The 21,525-nt window shown below is 44.3% G+C and overlaps 1 long non-coding RNA gene across 32 annotated transcripts in view; it reads right to left on the bottom strand.

Moving 5' to 3' along the window:
• Positions 1-21,525, bottom strand: part of LOC307190093 — a 1,314,632-nt gene that overhangs the window by 1,040,448 nt on the left and 252,659 nt on the right. For all 32 annotated transcript variants that reach the window (XR_013829369.1, XR_013829370.1, XR_013829377.1 and 29 more), the window contains exon 3: positions 7,125-7,206. This is a non-coding gene — a long non-coding RNA (uncharacterized lncRNA). The remainder of the gene's footprint in view (positions 1-7,124; positions 7,207-21,525) is intronic.

The raw sequence follows: 21,525 nt of genomic DNA, 5'->3' as shown, positions 1-21,525 counted from the left end.
CAGGGTCACTGCAATTCACAAACCTGCAGAGTTATAAATGAAAACTAACGTCCAAAAATATGTTGAGGTAAGGCAAAGAAGAGGATCTGAATGCAAGACAGAATTGCAAGAAACAGATTTCAAGAGATAGATTGGACTCGTCTTTAACGCACATGAAAAGCGGCAGAATTTCGACAATGATGCAGTTGGCCCAAAAGGGCGTATGTGTTTTTTCCTGATTATATCCAGGAAAAAACGCATACGCACTTTATGGGCAACGAAGCAAGCAAGCAATGCAAATGTGCACAACAAAGAAGTCTCACTTCCCACCGGTCAAAAGGGCCATCCTAAAAAATTGTAAAAACCAGAAATGCAGGACAGGCCATGGAGAACAGGGAGCCTTTATACGCTGATGGGCAGTGTGTGAACTGCCGAGAGCCACTCTGGAGAAGTGTATGGTGGTTCCTAAATCATCTAAAAAACAGAGCTACAGAGCATAGGACTCTTCCAATCATGGGAGTATATCTAGGGAAGTCTAAAAATCAACAAGACACAAGCACACCACAGTTTAGGGCTACTCTGTTTACAAGAACCTCAACTTCAGTACACCTTAAATATCCCAGGAAAGAGAACAATGGATAAAGAAGATGTGGTACTTATGTACAATGGAATATCTCTTCACCATGAAATCAATGTAATAAGGCTAGTAGAAGGATAAAGAGTGGAATTTAGGTCCGATAATACTACTTGAAATAAGTCAAACAGAAAAAGAAACATATCATAAGATATCACTTATAGAGGGAGGGTAAATATGGCTGCACAAGAAATGAATTACAGAACAGAACAGTGTCTCACATTTAGAAAACACACTTATGTCAGCTTAAGGGGAAAGGAGAGGTGGGGTGATGCATAAAACCAGAGTTTGAAATTAGCACAGATACCGTTCAATAAACCAAATAGGTATTAGACAAGATCTACACCTTGCTCAATGAACTGGCCTCAACACACCCTATACACCACAGAGAAATATATCTGAGGAATAAGAATCTTAAAACCCATGTATTGATATATCTCCATAAGGGAATCAAGTGTGTGCAGAGCGGCACAAACACAGCAGTGAAAAGGAGCTAAACCCCATTATAGAAATAAATTTTAAAAACAAAACGCTGAAACAATGAAAGAGAGAAAAATTCTTACAAAATTCGCTCAGGGGCTGTGATGCAACCTGGATTGACCACATATAAACCCACAGCTGGATAAGACATAAGGCTGGACACTTGGGGCTGACAGGATTGGTGAGCTTTGGTGAGCAACTGCCGAAAGTTTAATGCAATACTTCATGCTACTCAGTCCAAGGGTCCCAACACTCCAGGTTGAAGGGAATCTTCCTACAGCTAAACCATGCTTGGGAAACCCAGCGACTGGTATACCATATGATCGGGAAAGGTTTCTAAAACGCACCTCATTTTTCCTCTCCTGGGGCTCCGGATCGACATTCCAGCCGCTTTACTAACAACATCCCCACATGGAGTCAATGCCTTTAAGTTCTGGTATCGCACAGTCTGCAGTTAGTGCAGAGGATGAATGGGAATAGGGGGAACCAGTGAGAAATTAGCTGTAGCGGTTTCAATGGGCACATGTCACTCTAATATCACATCAGTAAGAAGAATTAACCAAAGGCACAGCAAGGTGCCCCAGAAGAAAAATAGGGCTTCAAGGAATCCTGTGGTTACGGGGCAAGACCACAAAAATAAGAGCTAAAAAACGGAGCTAAGGGCCACTGCAATTCAAAAACCTGCAGAGTTATAAAGGCCAACTATTTTTAAAAAATATATTTAGGTAAGGCTATGAAGGGGCATTGAAAGCAAGGCAGAATTGCAGGAAACCGATTTCCGGAGGTAGACTGGAATTGCATTGAAAACATATGAAGAGAGTCAGAAACTCGACAATGATGCACTTGGCCAAAAAGGGCGTATGCGTTTTTTCCTGAATATATTCAGGAAAAAACGCATACGCACTTTTTGGCCAACCAAGCAAGCTTGCAAAGGAAATCTGCACTACAATGAAGTCTCACTTCCACCCGGTCAAAAGGGCCATCTGAAAAAAGTGTAAAATCCAGAAAGGCACGACAGGCCATGGAGAACTGGGAGCCTTCTTATGCTGATGGGCGGGATGTAAATTGCCAACAGACACTCTGGAGAAGTGTATGGTGTTTCCTGAAACATCTAAAAAACAAAGCAACAGAGCCTAGGGCACTTCCACTTATGGTCCTATAGCTTAGGGAAATTAAAATCAAAAAGACACAGCCACCCCAAAGTTTGGGACGCCTCTGTTTACAAGAACCTCGTTTACCGTACAAGTTCAATATCGCAGAAAGTGAAAAATGGATAAAGAACTTGTGGCACTTACGTACAATGCAATATCACTAAGCAATGAAATCTATGTCATCAGGCCCGTAGCAGCATAATGAGTGGATTCAGGTATGATGATTCGAACTGAAATAAGTCACACAGAAAAGAAACATCATAAGGTGTCACTAATACACAGAATGTGAACTTGGCTACACATGAACTGAATTACAAAACAGAACAGTGTCTCAAGTTTAGAAAACCAACTTATGATTGTTTAACGGGGAAGGTGAGTTGGGGTGCTGCATAAAACCAGAGATTGAAATGAGCACAGATAAAGTTCCTTAAGCCAAATATGGAATAGACAAGAGCTACTCCTTGCTCAACGAAATGGACTCAACACCCCATATTAAACGCCTAAGAATGTACCTGACTAGTAATATCTTAAAACCTATGGATTGCTATGTCTCCAAAAGAAAATCAAGCGTGTGTACAGGGGCATAAACGCAGCAGTGATAGGATTGGAGAGGTTCGGTGAGCAAATGAAGACCCTTTGAAGTCATATTGCATGGTACCCATTCCACGGGTCTCAACTCTCCAGGTTTAAGGTATTCATCCTTCAGCTAAAACATGCATGTGGAACCCAGAGTATGATCAACCATGAGAACAGGAGACGTGTTCAAATATGTCTCAGTTTTCCTCCCCTGGTACTCAGGTGCAACATTCCAGACGCTTTACTAACACTCTCCCGACTTGGAGAGTCAGTCCCTTTAACCTCCTGTTTGGCCCAGTTTGCAATTTCAGCGGAAGATGTACAGGAATAGGGAGAACCAATGATAGGCTAGCTGGAGGTGTCTGGACGGGCAAATTTAACTCTCATTTCCCACCAGAAAGAGGAATTAACCAAAGGCTCAGCATGCCGGGCCGGAACCAGATTAGGGCCTGAAGCCATCCTGCGGTGTTGTGGCCAGCTAAAAAGAAAGCGAGTTGAAGAAAGGAGCTCATGGGCACTGTAATTCACAAACCTGCAGAGTTATAAATGACAGCTATCGTCCAAAAATATACTGAAGTAAGGCTGCCAAGAGGACTTGAAAGCGGGGCAAAATTGCAGGAAACCGATTTCAGGAGGTAGACTGGAATTGCATTGAAAGCATAGGAAAAGAGGCAGAACGTCCACAATGATGCACTTGGCCAAAAAGGGCGTATGCGTTTTTTCCTGAATATATTCAGGAAAAAACGCATACGCCCTTTTTGGCCAACCAAGCAAGCTTGCAAAGGAAATCTGCACTACAATGAAGTCTCACTTCCCCCCGGTCAAAAGGGCCATCTGAAAAAAGTGTAAAATCCAGAAAGGCAGGACAGGCCATGGAGAACTGGGAGCCTTGTTATGCTGATCGGCGTGATGAAAATTGCCAACAGACACTCGGGAGAAGTGTATGGTGTTTCCTGAAACATCTAAAAAACAAAGCAACAGCACCTAGGGCACTTCCACTTATGGTCCTATAGCTTAGGGAAATTAAAATCAAAAAGACACAGCCACCCCAAAGTTTGGAACGGCTCTGTTTACAAGAACCTCGTTTACAGTACAAGTTCACCATCGCAGAAAGTGAAAAATGGATAAAGAAGTTGTGGTATTTACTTACAAAGCAATATCACTCAGCAATGAAATCTGTGTCATCAGGCCCTTAGCATCACAATGAGTGGATTCAGGTATGATGATTCTAACTGAAATAAGTCACACAGAAAAAGAAACATCATAAGATATCAGTAATACACGGAATGTAAACTTGGCTACACAGGAACTGAATTACAGAACAGAACAGGGTCTCAAATTTAGAAAACCAACTTATGCTTGCTTAAGGGGAAAGGTGAGTTGGGGTGCTGCATAAAACCAGAGATTGAAATGAGCACAGATAAAGTTCCTTAAGCCAAATATGGAATAGACAAGAGCTACTCCTTGCTCAACGAAATGGACTCAACACCCAATATTAAACGCCTAAGAATATACCTGACTAGTAAGTATCTTAAAACCTATGGATTGCTATGTCTCCGAAATAGAATCAAGCATGTGTACAGGGGCATAAACACAGCAGTGATAGGATTGGAGAGGTTCATGAGCAAATGAAGACCCTTTGAAGTCATATTGCATGGTACCCTTTCCACGGGTCTTAACTCTCCAGGTTTAAGGTATTCTTCCTTCAGCTAAAACATGCATGTGGAACCCAGAGTATGATCAACCATGTGAACGGGAGACGTGTTCAAATATGTCTCAGTTTTCCCCCCCTGGTACTCGGGTGCAACATTCCAGACGCTTTACTAACACACTCCTGTCTTGGAGAGTCAGTCCCTTTAACCTCCTGTTTGGCCCAGTTTGCAATTTCTGCGAAAGATGAACAGGAATAGGGAGAACCAATGAGAGGCTAGCTGGAGGTGTCTGGACGGGCAAATTTAACTCTCATTTCCCACCAGGAAGAGGAATTAACCAAAGGCTCAGCGTACCGTGCCGGAACCAGATTAGGGCCTGAAGCCATCCTGCGGTGTTGCGGCCAGCTCACAAGAAAGCGAGTTGAAGAAAGGAGCTCAGGGACACTGTAATTCACAAACCTGCAGAGTTATAAATGACAGCTATCGCCCAAAAATAGACTGAAGTAAGGCTGCCAAGAGGACTTGAAAGCGGGGCAGAATTGCAGGAAACCGATTTCAGGAGGTAGACTGAAATTGCATTGAAAGCATAGGAAAAGAGGCAGAACGTCCACAATGATGCACTTGGCCAAAAAGGGCGTATGCGTTTTTTCCTGAATATATTCAGGAAAAAACGCATACGCCCTTTATGGCCAAACAAGCAAGCTTGCAAAGGAAATCTGCACTACAATGAAGTCTCACTTCCCCCGGGTCAAAAGGGCCATCTGAAAAAAGTGTAAAATCCAGAAAGGCAGGACAGGCCATGGAGAACTGGGAGCCTTGTTATGCTGATGGGCGGGATGTAAATTGCCAACAGACACTCAGGAGAAGTGTATGGTGTTTCCTGAAACATCTAAAAAACAAAGCAACAGAGCCTAGGGCACTTCCACTTATGGTCCTATAGCTTAGGGAAATTAAAATCAAAAAGACACAGCCACCCCAAAGTTTGGGACGCCTCTGTTTATAAGAACCTCGTTCACAGTACAAGTTCAACATCGCAGAAAGTGAAAAATGGATAAAGAAGTTGTGGTATTTACTTACAAAACAATATCACTCAGCAATGAAATCTATGTCATCAGGCCCTTAGCAGCACAATGAGTGGGTTCAGGTATGATGATTCTAACTGAAATAAGTCACACAGAAAAAGAAACATCATAAGATATCAGTAATACACGGAATGTAAACTTGGCTACACAGGAACTGAATTACAGAACAGAACAGGGTCTCAAATTTAGAAAACCAACTTATGCTTGCTTAAGGGTAAAGGTGAGTTGGGGTGCTGCATAAAACCAGAGATTGAAATGAGCACAGATAAAGTTCCTTAAGCCAAATATGGAATAGACAAGAGCTACTCCTTGCTCAACGAAATGGACTCAACACCGCATATTAAACGCGTAAGAATGTACCTGACTAGTAAGTATCGTAAAACCTATGGATTGCTATGTCTCCAAAAGAGAATCAAGCATGTGCACAGGGGCATAAACGCAGCAGTGATAGGATTGGAGAGGTTCGGTGAGCAAATGAAGACCCTTTGAAGTCATATTGCATGGTACCCATTACACGGGTCTCAACTCTCCAGGTTTAAGGTATTCTTCCTTCAGCTAAAACATGCATGTGGATCCCAAGTATGATCAACCATGTGAACGGGAGACGTGTTCAAATATGTCTCAGTTTTCCTCCCCTGGTACTCGGGTGCAACATTCCAGATGCTTTACTAACACTCTCCCCACTTGGAGAGTCAGCGCCTTTAACCTCCTGTTTGGCCCAGTTTGCAATTTCTGGGGAAGATGAACAGGAATAGTGAGAACCAATGAGAGGCTAGCTGGAGGTGTCTGGACGGGCAAATTTAACTCTCATTTCCCACCAGGAAGTGGAAATATCCAAAGGCTCAGTGTGCCATGCCGGAACCAGATTAGGGCCTGAAGCCATCCTGCGGTGTTGCGGCCAGCTCAAAAGAAAGCGAGTTGAAGAAAGGAGCTCAGGGGCACTGTAATTCACAAACCTGCAGAGTTATAAATGACAGCTATCGTCCAAAAATAGACTGAAGTAAGGCTGCCAAGAGGACTTGAAAGTGGGGCAGAATTGCAGGAAACCGATTTCAGGAGGTAGACTGGAATTGCATTGAAAGCATAGGAAAAGAGGCAGAACGTCCACAATGATGCACTTGGCCAAAAAGGGCGTATGCGTTTTTTCCTGAATATATTCAGGAAAAAACGCATACGCCCTTTTTGGCCAACCAAGCAAGCTTGCAAAGGAAATCTGCACTACAATGAAGTCTCACTTCCCCCCGGTCAAAAGGGCCATCTGAAAAAAGTGTAAAATCCAGAAAGGCAGGACAGGCCATGGAGAACTGGGAGCCTTGTTATGCTGATGGGAGGGATGTAAATTGCCAACAGACACTCCGGAGAAGTGTATGGTGTTTCCTGAAACATCTAAAAAACAAAGCAACAGAGCCTAGGGCACTTCCACTTATGGTCCTATAGCTTAGGGAAATTAAAATCAAAAAGACACAGCCACCCCAAAGTTTGGGACGCCTCTGTTTATAAGAACCTCGTTCACAGTACAAGTTCAACATCGCAGAAAGTGAAAAATGGATAAAGAAGTTGTGGTATTTACGTACAAAGCAATATCACTCAGCAATGAAATCTATGTCATCAGGCCCTTAGCAGCACAATGAGTGGGTTCAGGTATGATGATTCTAAATGAAATAAGTCACACAGAAAAAGAAACATCATAAGATATCAGTAATACACGGAATGGAAACTTGGCTACACAGGAACTGAATTACAGAACAGAACAGGGTCTCAAATTTAGAAAACCAACTTATGGTTGCTTAAGGGTAAAGGTGAGTTGGGGTGCTGCATAAAACCAGAGATTGAAATGAGCACAGATAAAGTTCCTTAAGCCAAATATGGAATAGACAAGAGCTACTCCTTGCTCAACGAAATGGACTCAACACCGCATATTAAACGCGTAAGAATGTACCTGACTAGTAAGTATCGTAAAACCTATGGATTGCTATGTCTCCAAAAGAGAATCAAGCATGTGTACAGGGGCATAAACGCAGCAGTGATAGGATTGGAGAGGTTCGGTGAGCAAATGAAGACCCTTTGAAGTCATATTGCATGGTACCCATTACACGGGTCTCCACTCTCCAGGTTTAAGGTATTCTTCCTTCAGCTAAAACATGCATGTGGAACCCAAGTATGATCAACCATGTAAACGGGAGACGTGTTCAAATATGTCTCAGTTTTCCTCCCCTGGTACTCGGGTGCAACATTCCAGATGCTTTACTAACACTCTCCCCACTTGGAGAGTCAGCGCCTTTAACCTCCTGTTTGGCCCAGTTTGCAATTTCTGCGGAAGATGAACAGGAATAGCGAGAACCAATGAGAGGCTAGCTGGAGGTGTCTGGACGGGCAAATTTAACTCTCATTTCCCACCAGGAAGTGGAAATATCCAAAGGCTCAGTGTGCCGTGCCGGAACCAGATTAGGGCCTGAAGCCATCCTGCAGTGTTGCGGCCAGCTCAAAAGAAAGCGAGTTGAAGAAAGGAGCTCAGGGGCACTGTAATTCACAAACCTGCAGAGTTATAAATGACAGCTATCGTCCAAAAATAGACTGAAGTAAGGCTGCCAAGAGGACTTGAAAGCGGGGCAGAATTACAGGAAACCGATTTCAGGAGGTAGACTGGAATTGCATTGAAAGCATAGGAAAAGAGGCAGAACGTCCACAATGATGCACTTGGCCAAAAAGGGCGTATGCGTTTTTTCCTGAATATATTCAGGAAAAAACGCATACGCCCTTTTTGGCCAACCAAGCAAGCTTGCAAAGGAAATCTGCACTACAATGAAGTCTCACTTCCCCCCGGTCAAAAGGGCCATCTGAAAAAAGTGTAAAATCCAGAAAGGCAGGACAGGCCATGGAGAACTGGGAGCCTTGTTATGCTGATGGGCGGGATGTAAATTGCCAACAGACACTCGGGAGAAGTGTATGGTGTTTCCTGAAACATCTAAAAAACAAAGCAACAGAGCCTAGGGCACTTCCACTTATGGTCCTATAGCTTAGGGAAATTAATATCAAAAAGACACAGCAACCCCAAAATTTGGGACGGCTCTTTTTACAGGAATCTCTTCTACGGCACAAGTTAAATATCCCAGAGAGCAAATAATGGATAAAGAAGTTGCGGTACTTCTGTACAACAGAATACCACTCAGCAATGAAATCTATGTCACCAGGCCCGTACCAGCATAATGAGTGGATTGAGGCACGATGATTCTAAGTGAAATAAGTCACACAGAAAAAGAAACATCATAAGGTATCACTAATACACGGAATGTGAACTTGGCTACACATGAACTGAATTACAAAACAGAACAGGGTCTCAAGTTTAGAAAACCAACTTATGCCTGCTTAAGGGGGAAGGTGAGTTGGGGTGCTGCATAAAAGCAGAGTTTGAAATTAGCACAGATACCGTTCCATAAGCCAAATATTTAATAGACAAGAGCTACCCCTTGCTCAACGAAATGGATTCAACAATGAGGTATCACCTCACACCTGGTAGAATAGGCATCATTGTAAATCTACAAACAAAATATGCTGGAAAGGGTGTGGAGAAAAGGAACCCTCTTCCACTATTGTTGGGAATATAAATTGATACAGTCATTATGGAGAACAATATGGAATTTCTTAAGAAACTAACAATAGAATTACCATATGATACAGCAATCCCAGTACTGGACATATACCCAGACAAAACCATAAATCAAAAAGAGTCATTCACCGCAATGTTCATTGCATCACTATTTACAATATCGAGGTAATGGAAGCAACCTAAATGCCCACAGACAGACGAATGCATAAAGCTGTGGTACATATATAAAATGGAATATTACTAAGCCATGAAAAGGAATGAAATTGGGTCATTTGTAGAGACGTCGATGGATCTAGAGACTGTCATACAGAGTGAAGTAAGTCAGAAGGAGAAAATCAAATTTGTATATTCATGCATATATGTGGAACCTAGAAAAACTGTACAGATTAACCATTTTGCAAGGCATAAATAGAGCAACAGATGTAGACAACAAACGTATGGACAACAAGGGGGGAAAGCTGTTGGGGGCGTGGTGGTGGGAGGAGTTGAGAGACTGGGATTGGCATGTATACATTTATATGTATAAAATAGATAACCAATAAGAACCTGCTGTATAAAAATATAAAATAAAATTCAAAATTAAAAAGAAGTAAAATTTAAAAAATAAAACAGAAAAAACAATTATTCCCTGCACATACATGTATTTATATGAATAAATTATTTCCATGCTTATATCTGTAAATACAAAAAAGAGGAATAAAATCTACCTTGAACCAAAAACGAAAAAGAGAAAAAAAACACAGAACCCACCAGTTACACAGAGGAAAACCGTATCAGGGCACTTGCTCCAGTTGTAAACAATTCTGAAGTTGGTCAGTGGTGGGGAATCGTCTCCCATTCAGCCAGCAGCCCCCACGCAACAAGCGTCCTCATTGCAAAGCTGGGGCACCGTGCCGAGGCATCTGTGAGTAAACGTGAGCTGAGCCCCAGGCCAGTTGCTGCTGAACTATTCCCACCCGTCCCAGGTAAAACACCTGAATATATACAAGGACTTGAAAGCCTAGAGGAAGGGCCATAGAGCCACACGAGTGACAGCATGCCGGCCGACTTGGTGCCTGCAGGCCAGCCAGGATGGTCCTGGCCCTGGGTGCTCTTCTGGAAGATTTCCATTTCCCTGCCTGAGATACCCGTCCTGTCCCTGCCCCCACTGCTTTTTTCCTTCCTCACCTCTGCCCAGGGAGAAATTCCAGCAGCAGGTATGGGTGACACATCCTCTTCTTTAGCAGGTGGCAGCCTGGCAACTGCTGCAGAAAGTCCAGCAGAGCCCCACTCACACTGGGCCACCCACAAAGCCGTGGCCTCTCACTCCCTCCCACCAGCCCAGCCCCGAGACTGCTGACAGGGCAGAGAAAATGGCGTCAGGCACGGCTGCAGGGGCTCTTGCTGCCTGGAGTGGTATTTATATTGATCTCAACCCAGGCACACCTGGGGAGGGCTGGCCGGCACGGTAAGGCTGCCCAGGTCAGCCAATCATCACCCCTCAGGGGCTCACAGTTGCAGAAAATGGAACTTGCTGAACCGGCCAGGTCCAAGGAACAGGTGTGGGCCCCTGAGAGTCAGGATAGACAAGGGGCTGCAGCTTTGGCTTGTTTTCTAATCATTTTATCTGGCCCATGAGTGGGAGACAACTTCAAGAAAACCCTCTCCTAATGAGAGGAACCCAGGAGTCAGGGAGAGGAGGGGTGGGTGGTGGTTGGAGACAGAGGCCTGGTGCCCCGGGTGCAGTGGAAGTCTCTGGAAGACCAGGTGGAGGGAGGCCTCACGGAGTGATGCCCAGGGTCACAGACCTGTCGCAGCTGCTGTTTGTTAGTTCAAGTCCTGCTCTGAGGTGCTCTGTGTCAGCTCTGAGCGACAGGTGAGCTGGGGGTGCTCTGCAATGAGGGCTATGTGCACGGTTCCTGTGTGCCCAGCCCTGCCACGGTACCTGCAAGGGTAGCTCTGTATCCTGGGAGGGGCCTGACCACGAGAGCCCCGTGGGCTGGGGTGGGGGTGGGGTACCTGCCCAGGTGAGCTCCATATTCTGGGATTGGTCTGACCACGAGAGCCCCATGGGCTGCTGGGGACCTGGTAAAGGATGTCAGGACAGTCAGTGAAGCCACCGAGGATATACCTCCAGTTGCTCCTAATTCCTACACCCTGCTGGTCATTCTACCAACCACCAGGACATGGTATTCTGTATTAGTCTTCAATGATGCCTTCTTTTGTATTCCATTAGTCCCAGAGTCACAAGAAATTTTGGCTTGTGAGTGGCAGGACTCAACATACAACTAAAACAATACTTCCGGGCCGTCTGGCCCCAAGGGTGCAAAAATTCCCACACCATCTTTGGGGAAAGCTTAGCTAAAGACCTAAAAGTTCTACCTCTGGAAAAGGAAACCCTCCTTCAATATGCAGACGACATTCTGATCACCAGCCCTACTAAGGAGGCCTCTGAACTACCAAGCCAATAAAGGATAGAAGTTGTCCAAGAAAAAGCTCAAATATCACAGACTGCAGTGACCTGCCTGGGCTTCATTCTCACAGAAGGTCAGAGAAGCCCATCCCAGGAAAGGGAAGAAACCATTTTCAGCCTTACCCCTTTCTAAAACTAGAAGACAGCTTAGGGGTTCCTGGGGAGGCCAGGGTTTGCTGCTTCTGGATCCCTAACCACAGTCTACTAGCTGGGCCTCTATATGAAACACTGAAAGGAAAAGATGATGATCCTTTTGAATAGAATCCAGAAGTGGCCTTTCAAGAATGGAAAGAGCAGTCAATTCAGACCCTTGCCCTGGAACTCCCTAATTTAGCTAAACCCTTTGACCTTTACATTCCCGGTGAAAGGTGAATCGCCATTGGAGAATTAGTGCAAAAACTGGGACCACTTGAAATGGAACAATGCAAGAATGCCATCCAGGTAGGATAAACTACGGTCACTAAGGGGCTTGGCCCACTGCCACATCTGGCCAAGATACTGGCGGTATCTAAAAACCTGGAAATCAGCAGCCCAAAAGGCCACCTCCCTCCTAAGGGAAAAGGACCCCACGTGGTGATCCTAACCACCAACCATGCCCTGAAGTTGCAGGGTTCGCTCCGTGGGCACACCGACCTCGAGTGAGGAGGCCCTCCAACTCCAACATCCAGAGAGATAACCGGGGGCAACAGGGCACCATGACGACTCGTGTGAACATCACTTGACCTGGAGTTTCTCTCATAAAACAACAAGAGTGTGTCCCAAAAGAGTAGACTACTGCTTGCAGGACTTACTGCACCCAGAGGGGAGCTAATAATCTTGGCGGGGGAACAGTATACCACACTGTCACCATAGAAAAGCCTACAGACACCGTGATGATGGTGGCCAATAAGACCGGCTGGACTCCTGTTTACTTCAAAAGGCTGTTGACTCAGTAGCCATCATGGTCCTTGGTCACCACTGACCCTGGACTGTCTGGGAGTTGAGCGGGCAGGGCTCTGACACCTGGTGCTGTTTGTACGTTAATTCAGGGGCCTAACTGAAGAAAGCGCAGACTACTGGTCAGAGCATCTAGGCTGGCAGAGACGGTCAGCCTAAGGTGGCCGAACAAATGTGGGGCGGGGTGAAACCGGCCCCCACAGCGTCTCTGCACATCTCTTTCCTGGACCCTTAAAGGTCATTAGAATCTATAACACTTCCAATGCTGGTGCTCAGGTGGACGAGCAGGGAGGCAGGGGTCCTGGGGACAATCAACGTCACTGGGAGGCTGCTGGGGAGAAGCTCTGACCCTCGCCCCAGGGTATGAGGGCTCCCAACTCAGCACTCAGCAGTTACAGAAGAAGGGTCTGCACCCTCAGCACTCCAAGAATGAGGAACGGGACAAAAGGCAGAGGAGGGGTTTGTCCCCAGCAAAGCCCATTAAAAATCCCTGGGAGATAAAAATAGAATCTGGGCAATAAAGTCAAGTCTAACCTTTTTTATCCTTTGTGCTTTGTCTAATTTCACGTGCTCCTAGGGTCCCGCATGCAGAGGTTCCACACCCGGCACTTCAGACCAGATTTCCTAGTGCAGAATGGCTGGGTCGACACCTCAGCTCCTGGGGCCCAGTGCAGACTCCACGATATAGAGCCTGAGCTACAGCCAACCCAGCCCTCGAGAGCTCCGCCGCCTCCCTCCCTCCCACTGACTCTGACAGGATCTCTACACAGCAGCCCAGCCCACAGCCCACGGGGTAGTGCATGCTCTCACCTCTCCATTCTCTGATCAAAATATAAAGTTTCCTTTGCTTGTGAACCAAACTCAGTCTCGATCTGTTGGCCCCAATGACACTGGGCAGGGGGACACTTGTTGGGGTCCACTCTGGAGGATCAGTAACAGAAATTGAGACTATTGTAACCTCAATGAACAGATGTGTGAGCCAAACTGTAGTTAACATAGAACAGTGTATAAGGCTCGGGTAAAATAAGATGTTTTTAACACTTCCATTTGATATTTCCATCACTTTTTATAAGCAAGTTCAGTGAAAAGGTTTGTCTTATTTGTCAGGTCAATATTAGAGAAACGAAGTGATTTCTTTCCAAGGATGTACAGCTAATAATCTTGGTTAAACCTTCAATCTTGTTTTAAATGCTTTTCCATTGAAAATGATACCTCTCTTTCAGCTCCCCCATTTCTGAGAAGTATAAAATCTTATAATTTATTATTACCAAAGGGGAAAGGTGGGAGGAGGGATAAATTAACAGTTTGGAATGAACACATACACACTGCTATGTATAAAATAGATCATCAACAAGGAACTACTGTATAGCACAGGGAACTACACTCAACATTTTGCAATAACCTATAAGGGGAAATAATCTGAAAAAGAATAGATATTTTTATTGACATCATCTATCAATGACAGTTAAAGTGTAGCCTAAGGGAAGCTGGTGGTGAGTGCTTCTGACCCTGAAGACTTCAATCATCTAAAGTTTGGACTCTGCCTACTTCCCAAGGCCCTTAATGAACATATGTGTAGCTGTAGCTTAAAAACTTCCCCAGTTTGGGTTTCGGGGAGACACTGATTTTGAAAAAGCCCTGGTGTTCTCCTTACATGAATGGGACTCTTCCTACTGCTAAAACATGTCTGTCACACCCAGAGGATGGTATACCGTCTGATCGGGAAGAGTTTGGAAAAGGCATCTCATCTCCTCATCTCCTGGTGCTCGGGTTCACACCTCCAGCGTCTTTACTAACAGTCTCCCCACTTGGAGATGTCAGCACTGTCAACATCCTGTTGCGTACAGTTTGGAATTTGTCCAGAGGATGAAGCGGAAGGATGAGGAACAATGAGAGACAAGTCCTAGGTGTTCAGACAGGCACATGTCACTCTAATTTCCAATCAGGAAGACGAATTGACCAAAGGCTAGGGTTGCCCATGGAAACAGTATAGGGCTTGAGGAAATCCCGCTGCTTTGTGGCCAGTTCCCATAAACACAAGTTGAACAATGGAACTCAGGGGCAGTAAAATTCACAAAACTGCAGAGTTGAAAATATCCATCACTGAAAAATGTCTTGAGGAAAGTCAGAGAAAAGGACTTGTAAGCAAGGGAGAATGGCAGGAAAGGGATTTGAGGAGGTAGAAAGGACTCGCCATTAAGCACAAGAAAAGGAGCTGAACATTGCTAACATTGCAGTTGGCCAAAAAGGGTGTATGCGTTCTTTTCTGTATATATTCAAGAAAAGGGCATACACTTTTTTAGCCAACCAAACAGGGGGGCACTGGAAGTCAATACTACAAAAGATATCACTTCGCATCAGTCAGAAGAGCCATCCTCATAAAGCGTAAACAACAGAAATGCAGGACAGGGCAACGAGAAGAGGGAGCCCTGTGAGACTTATAGTGGAAATGTATATTGCCAACGGCCATTCTGGAGAAGTGTATTGTGTTTACTAAAGCATCTAAAAAATGAGCTACAGAGCATAGGGCACTTGCACTCATGGGCGTATATCTTGGGAAAAACAAAAATCGAGAGGACACAGGCACCCCAATGTTTACCCCCTCTCTGTTTAAAAGATCCTCGACTAGGATATAACTTAAATGTCTCTGGAGGGAAAAAATGGATAGAGATGTGGTACTTAGGTAGAGTGGAATATTATTCAGCCTGGAAATCAATGAAATAAGGCCAGTTGTAACAACTCCGGAGGAGTTACGTATGATCATTCTAAGTGACAGAATTCAAAAAGAAAAAGACACATATCATAAGATATCACTTAAAGGTGGAATCCAAAATGGCTACACATGAAATAAATTACAAAACAAAAACATAGTCAAATATGTAGAAAACACGCATAAGGCTGCTAAACGGGAAAGGTGGGGAGGGGTGAGGCATCATCCAGGAGGTTGAAATTAGCAAAGATACCATTCCAAATACCAAACTGATAATCAACAAGGCCTACACGGTAGCTAAAAGAACTGCACTCAGCACACTCAAGTCACCGGAAAAGAATATATACGACTGGTAAGAATCTGAAAAAGAATTTATTGATGTCTCTCTGTACGTGAATCAAGTGGATGTACAGCAGCAAGAAACAGAGCTTTGAAAATCAGCTGTAACCAATATAGTAATAAATTGAAAAAAATAAACGACAGAGAGACAGAGAAAACCTCTTACAACTTTTCCTCAGGGACGGTGATGCAACATGGATTGAACACATCTAGACCCACAGCAGGATGAGACATAAGGCTGGAAACTGTTTGCGCTAAGAGAAATGTGAGGTTGGGTGAGGAAATGCACACCCTCTAAAGTAATAGTACCTGGTACCCATTCAATGGGTCCCAAATCTGCAGGTTCAAGGGATCTTCCTACAGCTAAAACATGCATGGAAATCCCAGAGGACTGTACACCATGTGATCGGGAGATGTGTCTAAAATGCACCTCATTTATCCTCTCCTGGTGCTCCTGTTCACCATTCCAGCCACGCTACTTAGAATCTCCCCACTTGGAGAATCAGCACATTTAAACTTCTGTTTCACACATTTTGCAAATTGTGAGGAGGATGAACGGGAAGAGGGGGAACCAATGAGAGAAGAGTTGTAGGGGTTTGGACGGGCACATATCACTCTAATTTCCCATTAAGAATAAGAATTAAAGAAAGGCTCAGCCTGCCTCGCCGGAGCCAAAATAGGGCCTGAAGCAATCCTGCGGGTTTGAGGCCAGCTCACAAAAGAGCAACTTAAAAAATGGAGCTCAGGGTCACTGCAATTCACAAACCTGCAGAGTTATAAATGAAAACTAACGTCCAAAAATATGTTGAGGTAAGGCAAAGAAGAGGATCTGAATGCAAGACAGAATTGCAAGAAACAGATTTCAAGAGATAGATTGGACTCGTCTTTAACGCACATGAAAAGCGGCAGAATTTCGACAATGATGCAGTTGGCCCAAAAGGGCGTATGTGTTTTTTCCTGATTATATCCAGGAAAAAACGCATACGCACTTTATGGGCAACGAAGCAAGCAAGCAATGCAAATGTGCACAACAAAGAAGTCTCACTTCCCACCGGTCAAAAGGGCCATCCTAAAAAATTGTAAAAACCAGAAATGCAGGACAGGCCATGGAGAACAGGGAGCCTTTATACGCTGATGGGCAGTGTGTGAACTGCCGAGAGCCACTCTGGAGAAGTGTATGGTGGTTCCTAAATCATCTAAAAAACAGAGCTACAGAGCATAGGACTCTTCCAATCATGGGAGTATATCTAGGGAAGTCTAAAAATCAACAAGACACAAGCACACCACAGTTTAGGGCTACTCTGTTTACAAGAACCTCAACTTCAGTACACCTTAAATATCCCAGGAAAGAGAACAATGGATAAAGAAGATGTGGTACTTATGTACAATGGAATATCTCTTCACCATGAAATCAATGTAATAAGGCTAGTAGAAGGATAAAGAGTGGATTTAGGTCCGATAATACTACTTGAAATAAGTCAAACAGAAAAAGAAACATATCATAAGATATCACTTATAGAGGGAGGGTAAATATGGCTGCACAAGAAATGAATTACAGAACAGAACAGTGTCTCACATTTAGAAAACACACTTATGTCAGCTTAAGGGGAAAGGAGAGGTGGGGTGATGCATAAAACCAGAGTTTGAAATTAGCACAGATACCGTTCAATAAACCAAATAGGTATTAGACAAGATCTACACCTTGCTCAATGAACTGGCCTCAACACACCCTATACACCACAGAGAAATATATCTGAGGAATAAGAATCTTAAAACCCATGTATTGATATATCTCCATAAGGGAATCAAGTGTGTGCAGAGCGGCACAAACACAGCAGTGAAAAGGAGCTAAACCCCATTATAGAAATAAATTTTAAAAACAAAACGCTGAAACAATGAAAGAGAGAAAAATTCTTACAAAATTCGCTCAGGGGCTGTGATGCAACCTGGATTGACCACATATAAACCCACAGCTGGATAAGACATAAGGCTGGACACTTGGGGCTGACAGGATTGGTGAGCTTTGGTGAGCAACTGCCGAAAGTTTAATGCAATACTTCATGCTACTCAGTCCAAGGGTCCCAACACTCCAGGTTGAAGGGAATCTTCCTACAGCTAAACCATGCTTGGGAAACCCAGCGACTGGTATACCATATGATCGGGAAAGGTTTCTAAAACGCACCTCATTTTTCCTCTCCTGGGGCTCCGGATCGACATTCCAGCCGCTTTACTAACAACATCCCCACATGGAGTCAATGCCTTTAAGTTCTGGTATCGCACAGTCTGCAGTTAGTGCAGAGGATGAATGGGAATAGGGGGAACCAGTGAGAAACTAGCTGTAGCGGTTTCAATGGGCACATGTCACTCTAATATCACATCAGTAAGAAGAATTAACCAAAGGCACAGCAAGGTGCCCCAGAAGAAAAATAGGGCTTCAAGGAATCCTGTGGTTACGGGGCAAGACCACAAAAATAAGAGCTAAAAAACGGAGCTAAGGGCCACTGCAATTCAAAAACCTGCAGAGTTATAAAGGCCAACTATTTTTAAAAAATATATTTAGGTAAGGCTATGAAGGGGCATTGAAAGCAAGGCAGAATTGCAGGAAACCGATTTCCGGAGGTAGACTGGAATTGCATTGAAAACATACGAAGAGAGTCAGAAACTCGACAATGATGCACTTGGCCAAAAAGGGCGTATGCGTTTTTTCCTGAATATATTCAGGAAAAAACGCATACGCACTTTTTGGCCAACCAAGCAAGCTTGCAAAGGAAATCTGCACTACAATGAAGTCTCACTTCCACCCGGTCAAAAGGGCCATCTGAAAAAAGTGTAAAATCCAGAAAGGCACGACAGGCCATGGAGAACTGGGAGCCTTCTTATGCTGATGGGCGGGATGTAAATTGCCAACAGACACTCTGGAGAAGTGTATGGTGTTTCCTGAAACATCTAAAAAACAAAGCAACAGAGCCTAGGGCACTTCCACTTATGGTCCTATAGCTTAGGGAAATTAAAATCAAAAAGACACAGCCACCCCAAAGTTTGGGACGCCTCTGTTTACAAGAACCTCGTTTACCGTACAAGTTCAATATCGCAGAAAGTGAAAAATGGATAAAGAACTTGTGGCACTTACGTACAATGCAATATCACTAAGCAATGAAATCTATGTCATCAGGCCCGTAGCAGCATAATGAGTGGATTCAGGTATGATGATTCGAACTGAAATAAGTCACACAGAAAAGAAACATCATAAGGTGTCACTAATACACAGAATGTGAACTTGGCTACACATGAACTGAATTACAAAACAGAACAGTGTCTCAAGTTTAGAAAACCAACTTATGCTTGCTTAAGGGGGAAGGTGAGTTGGGGTGCTGCATAAAACCAGAGATTGAAATGAGCACAGATAAAGTTCCTTAAGCCAAATATGGAATAGACAAGAGCTACTCCTTGCCCAATGAAATGGACTCAACACCCCATATTAAACGCCTAAGAATGTACCTGACTAGTAAGTATCTTAAAACCTATGGATTGCTATGTATCCGAAAGAGAATCAAGCGTGTGTACAGGGGCATAAACGCAGCAGTGATAGGATTGGAGAGGTTCGGTGAGCAAATGAAGACCCTTTGAAGTCATATTGCATGGTACCCATTACACGGTTCTCAACTCTCCAGGTTTAAGGTATTCTTCCTTCAGCTAAAACATGCATGTGGAACCCAGAGTATGATCAACCGTGTGAACGGGAGACGTTTTCAAATATGTCTCAGTTTTCCTCCCCTGGTACTCGGGTGCAACATTCCAGACGCTTTACTAACACTCTCCCCACTTGGAGAGTCAGCACCTTTAACCTCCTGTTTCGCCCCGTTTGCAATTTCTGCGGAAGATGAACAGGAATAGGGAGAACCAATGAGAGACTAGCTGGAGGTGTCTGGACGGGCAAATTTAACTCTCATTTCCCACCAGAAAGAGGAAATAACCAAAGGCTCAGCATGCCGTGCCGGAACCAGATTAGGGCCTGAAGCCATCCAGCGGTGTTGCAGCCAGCTCACAAGAAAACGAGTTGAAGAAAGGAGCTCAGGGGCACTGTAATTCACAAACCTGCAGAGTTATAAATGACAGCTATCGTCCAAAAATATACTGAAGTAAGGCTGCCAAGAGGACTTGAAAGCGGGGCAGAATTGCAGGAAACCGATTTCAGGAGGTAGACTGGAATTGCATTGAAAGCATAGGAAAAGAGGCAGAACGTCCACAATGATGCACTTGGCCAAAAAGGGCGTATGCGTTTTTTCCTGAATATATTCAGGAAAAAACGCATACGCCCTTTTTGGCCAACCAAGCAAGCTTGCAAAGGAAATCTGCACTACAATGAAGTCTCACTTCCCCCCGGTCAAAAGGGCCATCTGAAAAAAGTGTAAAATCCAGAAAGGCAGGACAGGCCATGGAGAACTGGGAGCCTTGTTATGCTGATGGGCGGGATGTAAATTGCCAACAGACACTCGGGAGAAGTGTATGGTGTTTCCTGAAATATCTAAAAAACAAAGCAACAGAGCCTAGGGCACTTCCACTTATGGTCCTATAGCTTAGGGAAATTAAAATCAAAAAGACACAGCCACCCCAAAGTTTGGGACGCCTCTGTTTACAAGAACCTCGTTTACAGTACAAGTTCAACATCGCAGAAAATGAAAAATGGATAAAGAAGCTGTGGTATTTACTTACAAAGCAATATCACTCAGCAATGAAATCTATGTCATCAGGCCCTTAGCAGCACAATGAGTGGATTCAGGTATGATGATTCTAACTGAAATAAGTCACACAGAAAAAGAAACATCATAAGATATCACTAATACACGGAATGGAAACTTGGCTACACAGGAACTGAATTACAGAACAGAACAGGGTCTCAAATTTAGAAAACCAACTTATGCTTGCTTAAGGGTAAAGGTGAGTTGGGGTGCTGCATAACACCAGAGATTGAAATGAGCACAGATAAAGTTCCTTAAGCCAAATATGGAATAGACAAGAGCTACTCCTTGCTCAACGAAATGGACTCAACACCGCATATTAAACGCCTAAGAATGTACCTGACTAGTAAGTATCTTAAAACCTATGGATTGCTATGTCTCCGAAAGAGAATCAAGCATGTGTACAGGGGCATAAACGCTGCAGTGATAGAATTGGAGAGGTTCGGTGAGCAAATGAAGACCCTTTGAAGTCATATTGCATGGTACCCATTCCACGGGTTTCAACTACCCAGGTTTAAGGTATTCTTCCTTCAGCTAAAACATGCATGTGGAACCCAGAGTATGATCATCCGTGTGAACGGGAGACGTGTTCAAATATGTCTCAGTTTTCTTCCCCTGGTACTCGGGTGCAACATTCCAGACGCTTTACTAACACTCTCCCGACTTGGAGAGTCAGCGTCTTTAACCTCCTGTTTGGCCCAGTTTGCAATTTCTGCGGAAGATGAACAGGAATAGCGAGAACCAATGAGAGACTAGCTGGAGGTGTCTGGACGGGCAAATTTAACTCTCATTTCCCACCAGGAAGAGGAAATAACCAAAGGCTCAGCGTGCCGTGCCGGAACCAGATTAGGGCCTGAAGCCATCCTGCGGTGTTGCGGCCAGCTCACAAGAAAGCGAGTTGAAGAAAGAGCTCAGGGGCACTGTAATTCACAAACCTGCAGAGTTATAAATGACAGCTATCGTCCAAAAATATACTGAAGTAAGGCTGCCAAGAGGACTTGAAAGCGGGGCAGAATTGCAGGAAACCGATTTCAGGAGGTAGACTGGAATTGCATTGAAAGCATAGGAAAAGAGGCAGAACGTCCACAATGATGCACTTGGCCAAAAAGGGCGTATGCGTTTTTTCCTGAATATATTCAGGAAAAAACGCATACGCCCTTTTTGGCCAACCAAGCAAGCTTGCAAAGG

The sequence above is a fragment of the Stenella coeruleoalba genome (genome assembly GCF_951394435.1).
Source record: "Stenella coeruleoalba genome assembly, chromosome: 8".
NCBI lineage: Eukaryota > Metazoa > Chordata > Mammalia > Artiodactyla > Delphinidae > Stenella > Stenella coeruleoalba.
This window is presented reverse-complemented; position numbering and strand designations above follow the sequence as displayed.